The sequence below is a fragment of the Pristiophorus japonicus genome, unplaced genomic scaffold (assembly GCF_044704955.1).
Source record: "Pristiophorus japonicus isolate sPriJap1 unplaced genomic scaffold, sPriJap1.hap1 HAP1_SCAFFOLD_643, whole genome shotgun sequence".
Taxonomy (NCBI): domain Eukaryota; kingdom Metazoa; phylum Chordata; class Chondrichthyes; family Pristiophoridae; genus Pristiophorus; species Pristiophorus japonicus.
In genome coordinates, this window is record NW_027254555.1 from 5,001 (window position 1) to 15,579 (window position 10,579).

Consider the following 10,579-nt stretch of genomic DNA (forward strand, 5'->3'; position numbering starts at 1 on the left):
TTAGATACAGAGTAAAGCTCCCTCTACACTGTCCCATCAAACACTCCCAGGGCAGGTACAGGGGGTTAGATACAGAGTAAAGCTCCCTCTACACTGTCCCGTCAAACACTCCCAGGGCAGGTACAGCATGGGGTTAGATACAGAGTAAAGCTCCCTCTGCACTGTCCCATCAAACACTCCCAGGGCAGGTACAGAGGGTTAGATACAGAGTAAAGCTCCCTCTACACTGTCCCATCAAACACTCCCAGGACAGTACAGCACGGGGTTAGATACAGAGTAAAGCTCCCTCTACACTGTCCCATCAAACACTCCCAGGGCAGGTACAGCACGGGTTAGATACAGAGTAAAGCTCCCTCTACACTGTCCCATCAAACACTCCCAGGGCAGGTACAGGGGGTTAGATACAGAGTAAAGCTCCCTCCACACTGTCCCATCAAACACTCCCAGGGCAGGTACAGGGGGTTAGATACAGAGTAAAGCTCCCTCTACACTGTCCCATCACACACTCCCAGGACAGGTACAGGGCGTTAGATACAGAGTAAAGCTCCCTCTACACTGTCCCATCAAACACTCCCAGGGCAGGTACAGGGGGTTAGATACAGAGTAAAGCTCCCTCTACACTGTCCCATCACACACTCCCAGGGCAGGTACAGCACGGGGTTAGATACAGAGTAAAGCTCCCTCTACACTGTCCCATCAAACACTCCCAGGGCAGGTACAGCATGGGGTTAGATACAGAGTAAAGCTCCCTCTGCACTGTCCCATCAAACACTCCCAGGGCAGGTACAGTACGGGGTTAGATACAGAGTAAAGCTCCCTCTACACTGTCCCATCAAACACTCCCAGGGCAGGTACAGGGGGTTAGATACAGAGTAAAGCTCCCTCTACACTGTCCCATCAAACACTCCCAGGGCAGGTACAGGGGGTCAGATACAGAGTAAAGCTCCCTCTACACTGTCCCATCAAACACTCCCAGGGCAGGTACAGGGGGTTAGATACAGAGTAAAGCTCTCTCTACACTGTCCCATCAAACACTCCCAGGACAGTACAGCACGGGGTTAGATACAGAGTAAAGCTCCCTCTACACTGTCCCATCAAACACTCCCAGGGCAGGTACAGCACGGGTTAGATACAGAGTAAAGCTCCCTCTACACTGTCCCATCAAACACTCCCAGGGCAGGTACAGGGGGTTAGATACAGAGTAAAGCTCCCTCCACACTGTCCCATCAAACACTCCCAGGGCAGGTACAGGGGGTTAGATACAGAGTAAAGCTCCCTCTACACTGTCCCATTAAACACTCCCAGGGCAGGTACAGCATGGGGTTAGATACAGAGTAAAGCTCCCTCTACACTGTCCCATCAAACACTCCCAGGACAGGTACAGGGGGTTAGATACAGAGTAAAGCTCCCTCTACACTGTCCCATCAAACACTCCCAGGGCAGGTACAGCATGGGGTTAGATACAGAGTAAAGCTCCCTCTGCACTGTCCCATCAAACACTCCCAGGGCAGGTACAGTACGGGGTTAGATACAGAGTAAAGCTCCCTCTACACTGTCCCATCAAACACTCCCAGGACAGGTGCAGCACGGGTTAGATACAGAGTAAAGCTCCCTCTACACTGTCCCATCAAACACTCCCAGGGCAGGTACAGCATGGGGTTAGATACAGAGTAAAGCTCCCTCTACACTGTCCCATCAAACACTCCCAGGGCAGGTATAGTACGGGGTTAGATACAGAGTAAAGCTCCCTCTGCACTGTCCCATCAAACACTCCCACGGCAGGTACAGCACGGGGTTAGATACAGAGTAAAGCTCCCTCTACACTGTCCCATCAAACACTCCCAGGGCAGGTACAGGGGGTTAGGTACAGAGTAAAGCTCCCTCTACTCTGTCCCATCAAACACTCCCAGGGCAGGTACAGGGGGTTAGATACAGAGTAAAGCTCCCTCTACACTGTCCCATCAAACACTCCCAGGACAGGTACAGCACGGGTTAGATACAGAGTAATGCTCCCTCTACACTGTCCCATCAAACACTCCCAGGGCAGGTACAGGGGGTTAGATACAGAGTAAAGCTCCCTCTACACTGTCCCATCAAACACTCCCAGGGCAGGTACAGCACGGGTTAGATACAGAGTAAAGCTCCCTCTACACTGTCCCATCAAACACTCCCAGGGCAGGTACAGCACGGGTTAGATACAGAGTAAAGCTCCCTCTACTCTGTCCCATCAAACACTCCCAGGGCAGGTACAGGGGGTTAGATACAGAGTAAAGCTCTCTCTACACTGTCCCATCAAACACTCCCAGGGCAGGTACAGGGGGTTAGATACAGAGTAAAGCTCCCTCCACACAGTCCCATCTCACACTCCCAGGGCAGGTACAGGGGGTTAGATACAGAGTAAAGCTCCCTCTGCACTGTCCCATCAAACACTCCCAGGGCAGGTACAGCATGGGGTTAGATACAGAGTAAAGCTCCCTCTGCACTGTCCCATCAAACACTCCCAGGGCAGGTACAGCATGGGGTTAGATACAGAGTAAAGCTCCCTCTACACTGTCCCATCAAACACTCCCAGGGCAGGTACAGCACGGGGTTAGATACAGAGTAAAGCTCCCTCTGCACTGTCCCATCAAACACTCCCAGGGCAGGTACAGCATGGGGTTAGATACAGAGTAAAGCTCCCTCTACACTGTCCCATCAAACACTCCCAGGGCAGGTACAGGGGGTTAGATACAGAGTAAAGCTCCCTCTACACTGTCCCATCAAACACTCCCAGGGCAGGTACAGCGGGTTAGATACAGAGTAAAACTCCCTCTGCACTGTCCCATCAAACACTCCCAGGGCAGGTACAGCACGGGGTTAGATACAGAGTAAAGCTCCCTCTACACTGTCCCATCAAACACTCCCAGGGCAGGTACAGGGGGTTAGATACAGAGTAAAGCTCCCTCTACACTGTCCCATCAAACACTCCCAGGGCAGGTACAGCGGGTTAGATACAGAGTAAAACTCCCTCTGCACTGTCCCATCAAACACTCCCAGGGCAGGTACAGCACGGGGTTAGATACAGAGTAAAGCTCCCTCTACACTGTCCCATCAAACACTCCCAGGGCAGGTACAGGGGGTTAGATACAGAGTAAAGCTCCCTCTACACTGTCCCATCAAACACTCCCAGGGCAGGTACAGTACGGGTTAGATACAGAGTAAAGCTCCCTCTACACTGTCCCATCAAACACTCCCAGGGCAGGTACAGCACGGGTTAGATACAGAGTAAAGCTCCCTCTACACTGTCCCATCAAACACTCCCAGGGCAGGTACAGCGGGTTAGATACAGAGTAAAGCTCCCTCTACACTGTCCCATCAAACACTCCCAGGGCAGGTACAGCACGGGTTAGATACAGAGTAAAGCTCCCTCTACACTGTCCCATCAAACACTCCCAGGGCAGGTACAGGGGGTTAGATACAGAGTAAAGCTCCCTCTACACTGTCCCATTAAACACTCCCAGGGCAGGTACAGCATGGGGTTAGATACAGAGTAAAGCTCCCTATACACTGTCCCATCAAACACTCCCAGGGCAGGTACAGGGGGTTAGATACAGAGTAAAGCTCCCTCTACACTGTCCCATTAAACACTCCCAGGGCAGGTACAGCATGGGGTTAGATACAGAGTAAAGCTCCCTCTATACTGTCCCATCAAACACTCCCAGGGCATGTACAGGGGGTTAGATACAGAGTAAAGCTCCCTCTACACTGTCCCATTAAACACTCCCAGGGCAGGTACAGCATGGGGTTAGATACAGAGTAAAGCTCCCTCTACACTGTCCCATCAAACACTCCCAGGGCAGGTACAGGGGGTTAGATACAGAGTAAAGCTCCCTCTACACTGTCCCATCAAACACTCCCAGGGCAGGTACAGGGGGTTAGATACAGAGTAAAGCTCCCTCTACACTGTCCCATCAAACACTCCCAGGGCAGGTACAGGGGTTTAGATACAGAGTAAAGCTCCCTCTACACTGTCCCATCAAACACTCCCAGGGCAGGTACAGCACGGGGTTAGATACAGAGTAAAGCTCCCTCTACACTGTCCCATCAAACACTCCCAGGGCAGGTACAGCACAGGTTAGATACAGAGTAAAGCTCCCTCTACACTGTCCCATCAAACACTCCCAGGGCAGGTACAGGGGGTTAGATACAGGGTGAAGTCCCGTCCCCATAGCTGTGTATGGAGAGGGCTGATCAGAGAGGCGCTGACCATAATTGTATCGAGGGAGTGAGATGGAGGGTCTGGCAGGCAGCAGGGCTGGGGAGGGAGCACGTGACGACCGGGGACTGGTTGCGGGAGGGGAGGTTCGGGGAGGGGGGTGAGAGGGGGAGGATCGGGGGGAGAGGCAGATGACATCAGAAGACCGGAGGTGCATGTGCGGGGCATTTTGGGATGGGAGTGAAGGCCAGAAAGGTGACCAGAGGTCTGGATCAAGGGTCGGGGGTCAGGGGTCAGAGGCTCCGTGGCCTGGGTCGGGGGTCGGAGGCCCCGTGGCCTGAGTCGTGGGTCGGGGGTCGGAGGCCCCGTGGACTGGGTCGGAGGTCAGAGGCCCCGTGCCTGGGTCGGAGGTCAGAGGCCCCGTGCCTGGGTCGGGGGTCGGAGGCCCCGTGGACTGGGTCGGAGGTCAGAGGCCCCGTGCCTGGGTCGGAGGTCAGAGGCCCCGTGGCCTGGGTCGGGGGTCTGGTGTCGGAGGCCCCGTGGCCTGGGTCGGGGGTCAGAGGCCCCGTGGCCTGGGTCGGGGGTCAGAGGCCCCGTGCCTGGGTCGGAGGTCAGAGGCCCCGTGGCCTGGGTCGGGGGTCTGGTGTCGGAGGCCCCGTGGCCTGGGTCGGGGGTCAGAGGCCCCGTGGCCTGGGTCGGGGGTCAGAGGCCCCGTGCCTGGGTCGGAGGTCAGAGGCCCCGTGGCCTGGGTCGGGGGTCGGGGGTCGGAGGCCCCGTGGCCTGGGTCGGGGGTCGGGGGCCCAGTGGCCTGGGTCGGGGGTCGGAGGCCCAGTGGCCTGGGTCGGGGGTCGGAGGCCCCGTGGCCTGGGTCAGGGGTCGGAGGCCCCGTGGCCTGGGTCAGGGGTCGGAGGCCCCGTGGCCTGGGTCGGGGGTCAGAGGCCCCGTGGCCTGGGTCGGGGGTCGGAGGCCCCGTGTGCCTGGGTCGGGGGTCGGAGGCCCCGTGGCCTGGGTCAGGGGTCAGAGGCCCCGTGGCCTGGGTCGGGGGTCGGAGGCCCAGTGGGCCTGGGTCGGGGGTCAGAGGCCCCGTGGGCCTGGGTCGGGGGTCAGAGGCCCCGTGGCCTGGGTCGGGGGTCAGAGGCCCCGTGTGCCTGGGTCGGGGGTCGGAGGCCCCGTGGCCTGGGTCGGGGGTCAGAGGCCCAGTGGGCCTGGGTCGGGGGTCGGAGGCCCAGTGGGCCTGGGTCGGGGGTCAGAGGCCCCCTGGGCCTGGGTCGGGGGTCAGAGACCCCGTGGCCTGGGTCGGGGGTCAGAGGCCCCGTGTGCCTGGGTCGGGGGTCGAAGGCCCCGTGTGCCTGCGTCGGGGGTCGGAGGCCCCGTGGGCCTGGGTCGGGGGTCAGAGGCCCAGTGGCCTGGGTCAGGGGTCGGGGGTTGGAGGCCCCGTGGCCTGGGTCGGGGGTCAGAGGCCCCGTGGGCCTGGGTCGGGGGTCGCGGATCGCGAGAGATGGTCTCGGCCGGGACCCTAGATGCAGGAGGTCGATGTAAAGACACTCACCTCCCGGTTACGGCAACACTTGTCTTCCATTACCTGACGGGCTGCACTGGGCCTGACAAACCCGCACAGATTTAAAATGGTGGTCAAATCTGAGGCGGGGCAGCCTGATTATAACATTTAAAAGGCAGCCCTGCCTCAGGGGAGTCGGTTCGCTGACCTGCCGTCTCCCCTGTCCTGTCTCCGTTAAAACCAGAAATGGGCTTAACGTGTTAGCTTCCCGCCCGACCCTGGCCAAACCCCCAGCCCCCGTTCGGTGGGGGTTCAAATTAGCCCTCATTGATTGCAGAGGTGCAACAGCAACTTGTATTTAGATAGCGCCTTTCACATCCCTAGGTGCTTCACAGGAGTGTTATGAGATTAAAGATTTGACCCCGAGACCCATACGGAGAAATTAGGGGCAGGTGACCAAAAGCTGGGTCAGAGAGGTGGGTTTTAAGGAGCGTGAAGGAGGAGAGAGAGGTAGAGAGGTGGAGAGGTTTAGGGAGGGAGTTCCAGAGCTTGGGGCCCAGGCAACAGAAGGCACGGCCACCGATGGTGGAGCGATTATAATCAGGGATGGTCAGGGGGGCAGAATTAGAGGAGCGCAGAGTGTCGGGATCCAGAGGACACAGATTTTAGGTGATTGGTAAAAGAACTCAAAAGGTGACAGGGGGTAATTTTTAAAACCCAGACGCGCTGCGTGCTGTTGTGAACCGGCAATGCGCTGCCTGAACTGCTGCAGGTTAAATCAGGCCTTGGGCGGAGGCACGGATCGAGAGGACAGGGTCAGCAGGAGGGGAAGAGACAGCGGGCCTGTGGGCTGCTGCCCAGGCTGGGCTGCCATTGGTACTGAGGCCCACACACAGAGCAGTAAGCTCCCATCACCCTGCCTCTGTGTTGACTGCAAAGCCAGTGGCTCAGTGGGCCGCACTCTCGCCTCTGGGTCAGGAGGTCGTGGGTTCCAGTCCCACTCCAGAGACTCGAGCACATTAACCCAGGCTGACACTCCCAGTGCAGTGCTGAGGGAGCCCCCGCACTGTCGGAGGGGCAGTGCTGAGGGAGCCCCGCACTGTCGGAGGTGCAGTGCTGAGGGAGTGCCGCACTGTCGGAGGGGCAGTACTGAGGGAGCCCCGCACTGTCGGAGGGGCAGTGCTGAGGGAGCCCCGCACTGTCGGAGGGGCAGTGCTGAGGGAGCCCCGCACTGTCGGAGGTGCAGTGCTGAGGGAGTGCCGCACTGTCGGAGGGGCAGTACTGAGGGAGCCCCGCACTGTCGGAGGGGCAGTACTGAGGGAGTGCCGCACTGTCGGAGGGGCAGTGCTGAGGGAGTGCCGCACTGTCGGAGGGGCAGTACTGAGGGAGCCCCGCACTGTCGGAGGGGCAGTGCTGAGGGAGCCCCGCACTGTCGGAGGGGCAGTACTGAGGGAGTGCCGCACTGTCGGAGGGGCAGTGCTGAGGGAGCCCCGCACTGTCGGAGGGGCAGTACTGAGGGAGCCCCGCACTGTCGGAGGGGCAGTACTGAGGGAGCCACGCACTGTCGGAGGGGCAGTGCTGAGGGAGCCCCGCACTGTCGGAGGGGCAGTACTGAGGGAGCGCCACACTGTCGGAGGGGCAGTGCTGAGGGAGCGCCGCACTGTCGGAGGGGCAGTACTGAGGGAGTGCCGCACTGTCGGAGGGGCAGTGCTGAGGGAGCCCCGCACTGTCGGAGGGGCAGTACTGAGGGAGTGCCGCACTGTCGGAGGTGCCGTCTTTCGGATGAGACGTTAAACCGAGGCCCCGTCTGCTCTCTCGGGTGGATGTAAAAGATCCCGGGGCCACTATTTCGATGAAGAGCAGGGGGAGTTATCCCCGGGGTCCTGGGGCCAATATTTATCCCTCCACCAACGTAATCACCACAGATGATGATCACATTGCTGTCTGTGGGAGCTTGCTGTGTGCAATTTGGCTGTATACTTTACAACAATGACTGCACCCCAAAAGTACTTCATTGGCTGTGAAGTGCTTTGAGACGTCCGGTGGTGGTGAAAGGCGCTACATAAATGGCCAGGCTTTGTCACTGGGTGAGCCGGCCCTCGCTGGGTGTTCGGGAGGCTGTGTTGAGCCCTGAGCCCCACACACACACACACACAGAGCAGGTCGTGCGTGGCAGGTTTCGAGATCACGGTGAGATGCTGGCTCGGCTCCAAGGCCATGACTCAGGCTTTCACGAGGCCCGAAATCACATCTCAAAAAAAACAATCACCCACCCGCAACCCTGGAACAAGCCAACACCTCCCCGCCCCCCCCGCCAACCGCCAATGGGTCAGCCCGATCGGCTGAGCCTCACAGTCCGGGGTACGGGGGGGGGGGGAGGGGGGGAAACCTGGACCCTTCTTGTTCGCTGTGGAGCTCAGAGGTGGAGACATTATCGGGAAACAGAGAGGGACGGCTGGTGGGAGCAACGCGCCAGGTCTCCCACATCCACAACTTTCTCAGGACCTGAATATCTGGAACAGGCTCGAGGGGCTGAATGGCCTCCTCCTGTTCCTGTGTAACAGGCTCGAGGGGCTGAATGGCCTCCTCCTGTTCCTAATGTAACAGGCTCGAGGGGCTGAATGGCCTCTTCCTGTTCCTGTGTAACAGGCTCAAGGGGCTGAATGGCCTCCTCCTGTTCCTAATGTAACAGGCTCGAGGGGCTGAATGGCCTCCTCCTGTTCCTAATGTAACAGGCTTGAGGGGCTGAATGGCCTCCTCCTGTTCCTAATGTAACAGGCTCGAGGGGCTGAATGGCCTCCTCCTGTTCCTAATGTAACAGGCTTGAGGGGCTGAATGGCCTCCTCCTGTTCCTGTGTAACAGGCTCAAGGGGCTGAATGGCCTCCTCCTGTTCCTGTGTAACAGGCTCGAGGGGCTGAACGGCCTCCTCCTGTTCCTGTGTAACAGGCTCGAGGGGCTGAATGGGCCTCCTCCTGTTCCTAATGTAACAGGCTCGAGGGGCTGAATGGCCTCCTCCTGTTCCTGTGTAACAGGCTTGAGGGGCTGAATGGCCTCCTCCTGTTCCTAATGTAACAGGCTCAAGGGGCTGAATGGCCTCCTCCTGTTCCTAATGTAACAGGCTCGAGGGGCTGAATGGCCTTCTCCTGTTCCTGTGTAACAGGCTCGAGGGGCTGAATGGCCTCCTCCTGTTCCTAATGTAACAGGCTTGAGGGGCTGAATGGCCTTCTCCTGTTCCTGTGTAACAGGCTCAAGGGGCTGAATGGCCTCCTCCTGTTCCTAATGTAACAGGCCCGAGGGGCTGAATGGCCTCCTCCTGTTCCTAATGTAACAGGCTCGAGGGGCTGAATGGCCTCCTCCTGTTCCTGTGTAACAGGCTCGAGGGGCTGAACGGCCTCCTCCTGTTCCTGTGTAACAGGCTCGAGGGGCTGAATGGCCTCTCAGACTTACCCATCACCCTCTCCTCAATCTCCCTCACTCACCCCTCGCGACCCATCGCTCCCTCCCCTCTCCCTCTCCCTCTCCGTCTCTCTCTCTCTCTCTCTCTCCACCCCCCCTCTAGTTCTGCGTCCCCCCCCCCCCATGTTGTTTATTCCCCCCCCCCACATTATTTGGCTACCTCCTCTCTGTCTACTTTCTGTTTCTATCTCCACGTCCCATCTTGCTTTCTGCGTCTCTACATTTCTCTTTCTGACTGTTTCGCGCTCAATCTCTCTCTCTCTCTCCCCCTTGTCTCTCTCTCTCTCAGCATCGTCACCCTCTCTCCCGTTACCTCTATCTCTCCTTTTCTCTTTCTCTCCTTTCTTTCCCTCCCTCTCTCTCTCTCTCTCTCTCTCTCTCGCCGCTGTTACCTTCCCCTCCTGGATATTGCCATGGCTCTCACTCGCACCCTTACCTTCTCCTGGTTTGTATTCTTCACCTTCAGGACCACAGCCATTGCCCCGTGCAGTACTGGGATCTTGCTGTTCAAACGGACCCACACACTCAGCCCCGACTCCCGACTAAGCGACAGACTCAAACTCCCCTCTCAAACGCTTTCACTTTCTGTAACAAGATCTGCCTTCCCTGGCAGTGCCGATTGGTTTGCTATCTGCCTGCCACTCTCCGCTCTAGGGACTGTCAACAAATCTCCCCCACACACCCTCTCCCCCCCTCCGCCCCCCCCCCCCTTAGAGTCTGAGAATTTGCCAGCGGTCTGGAGGGAGCTCAGTTGAGGTACTTCGAAACCAGGGCCAGTCCGTCCCCTTCCAGCGATTTTTAAATTCTCCACCTCACGTTCATGGCCCTCGCTCCCTCCCTATCTCTGTAATCTCCTCCAGCCCCACAACCCCCCGAGATGTCTGCACCCCTCTAATTCGGCCCCCCTGACCATCCCCGATTATAATCGCTCCACCATCGGTGGCCGTGCCTTCTGTTGCCTGGGCCCCAAGCTCTGGAACTCCCTCCCTGAACCTCTCCGCCTCTCCACCTCTCTCTCCTCCTTCAAGACGCTCCTTAAAACCCACCTCACTGACCAAGCCTGCCCTAATTTCTACTTATGCGGCTCGGGGTATCAAATTTTGATCGCATAACACTCCTGTGAAGCACCCTGGGACTTTTCACGACGTGAAAGGCGCTGTAAAAATACACGTTGTTGTTGTTGTTATTTAAGATGCGCCTTAAAATCTACCTTTCTGGGCTTTCTGTCCTGATATCTCCTTTTGTGGCTCGGTGTTAATCTTTACCTGATCACGCTCCTGTGAGACGCCTTGGGACTGTTATGTAGGGAACTGAAGACTACCGTTCCGTTAGATCATGGCTGATCTGCATATTAACTCCACTTACCCGCTGTTGTTCAATATCCCTTGATACCCATCACCGATCAAAAAATCGAGCAAGCTCGGTCTTG

General features: G+C 57.9%; 1 long non-coding RNA gene across 1 annotated transcript in view; it reads right to left on the reverse strand.

Moving 5' to 3' along the window:
- LOC139255851 (uncharacterized) overlaps positions 1 to 9,783 on the reverse strand; it is a 14,126-nt gene extending 4,343 nt beyond the window's left edge. Inside the window, exon 1 of the long non-coding RNA XR_011592138.1 lies at positions 9,587 to 9,783. This is a non-coding gene — a long non-coding RNA (uncharacterized lncRNA). The remainder of the gene's footprint in view (positions 1 to 9,586) is intronic.
- Positions 9,784 to 10,579: the final 796 nt, after the last annotated feature.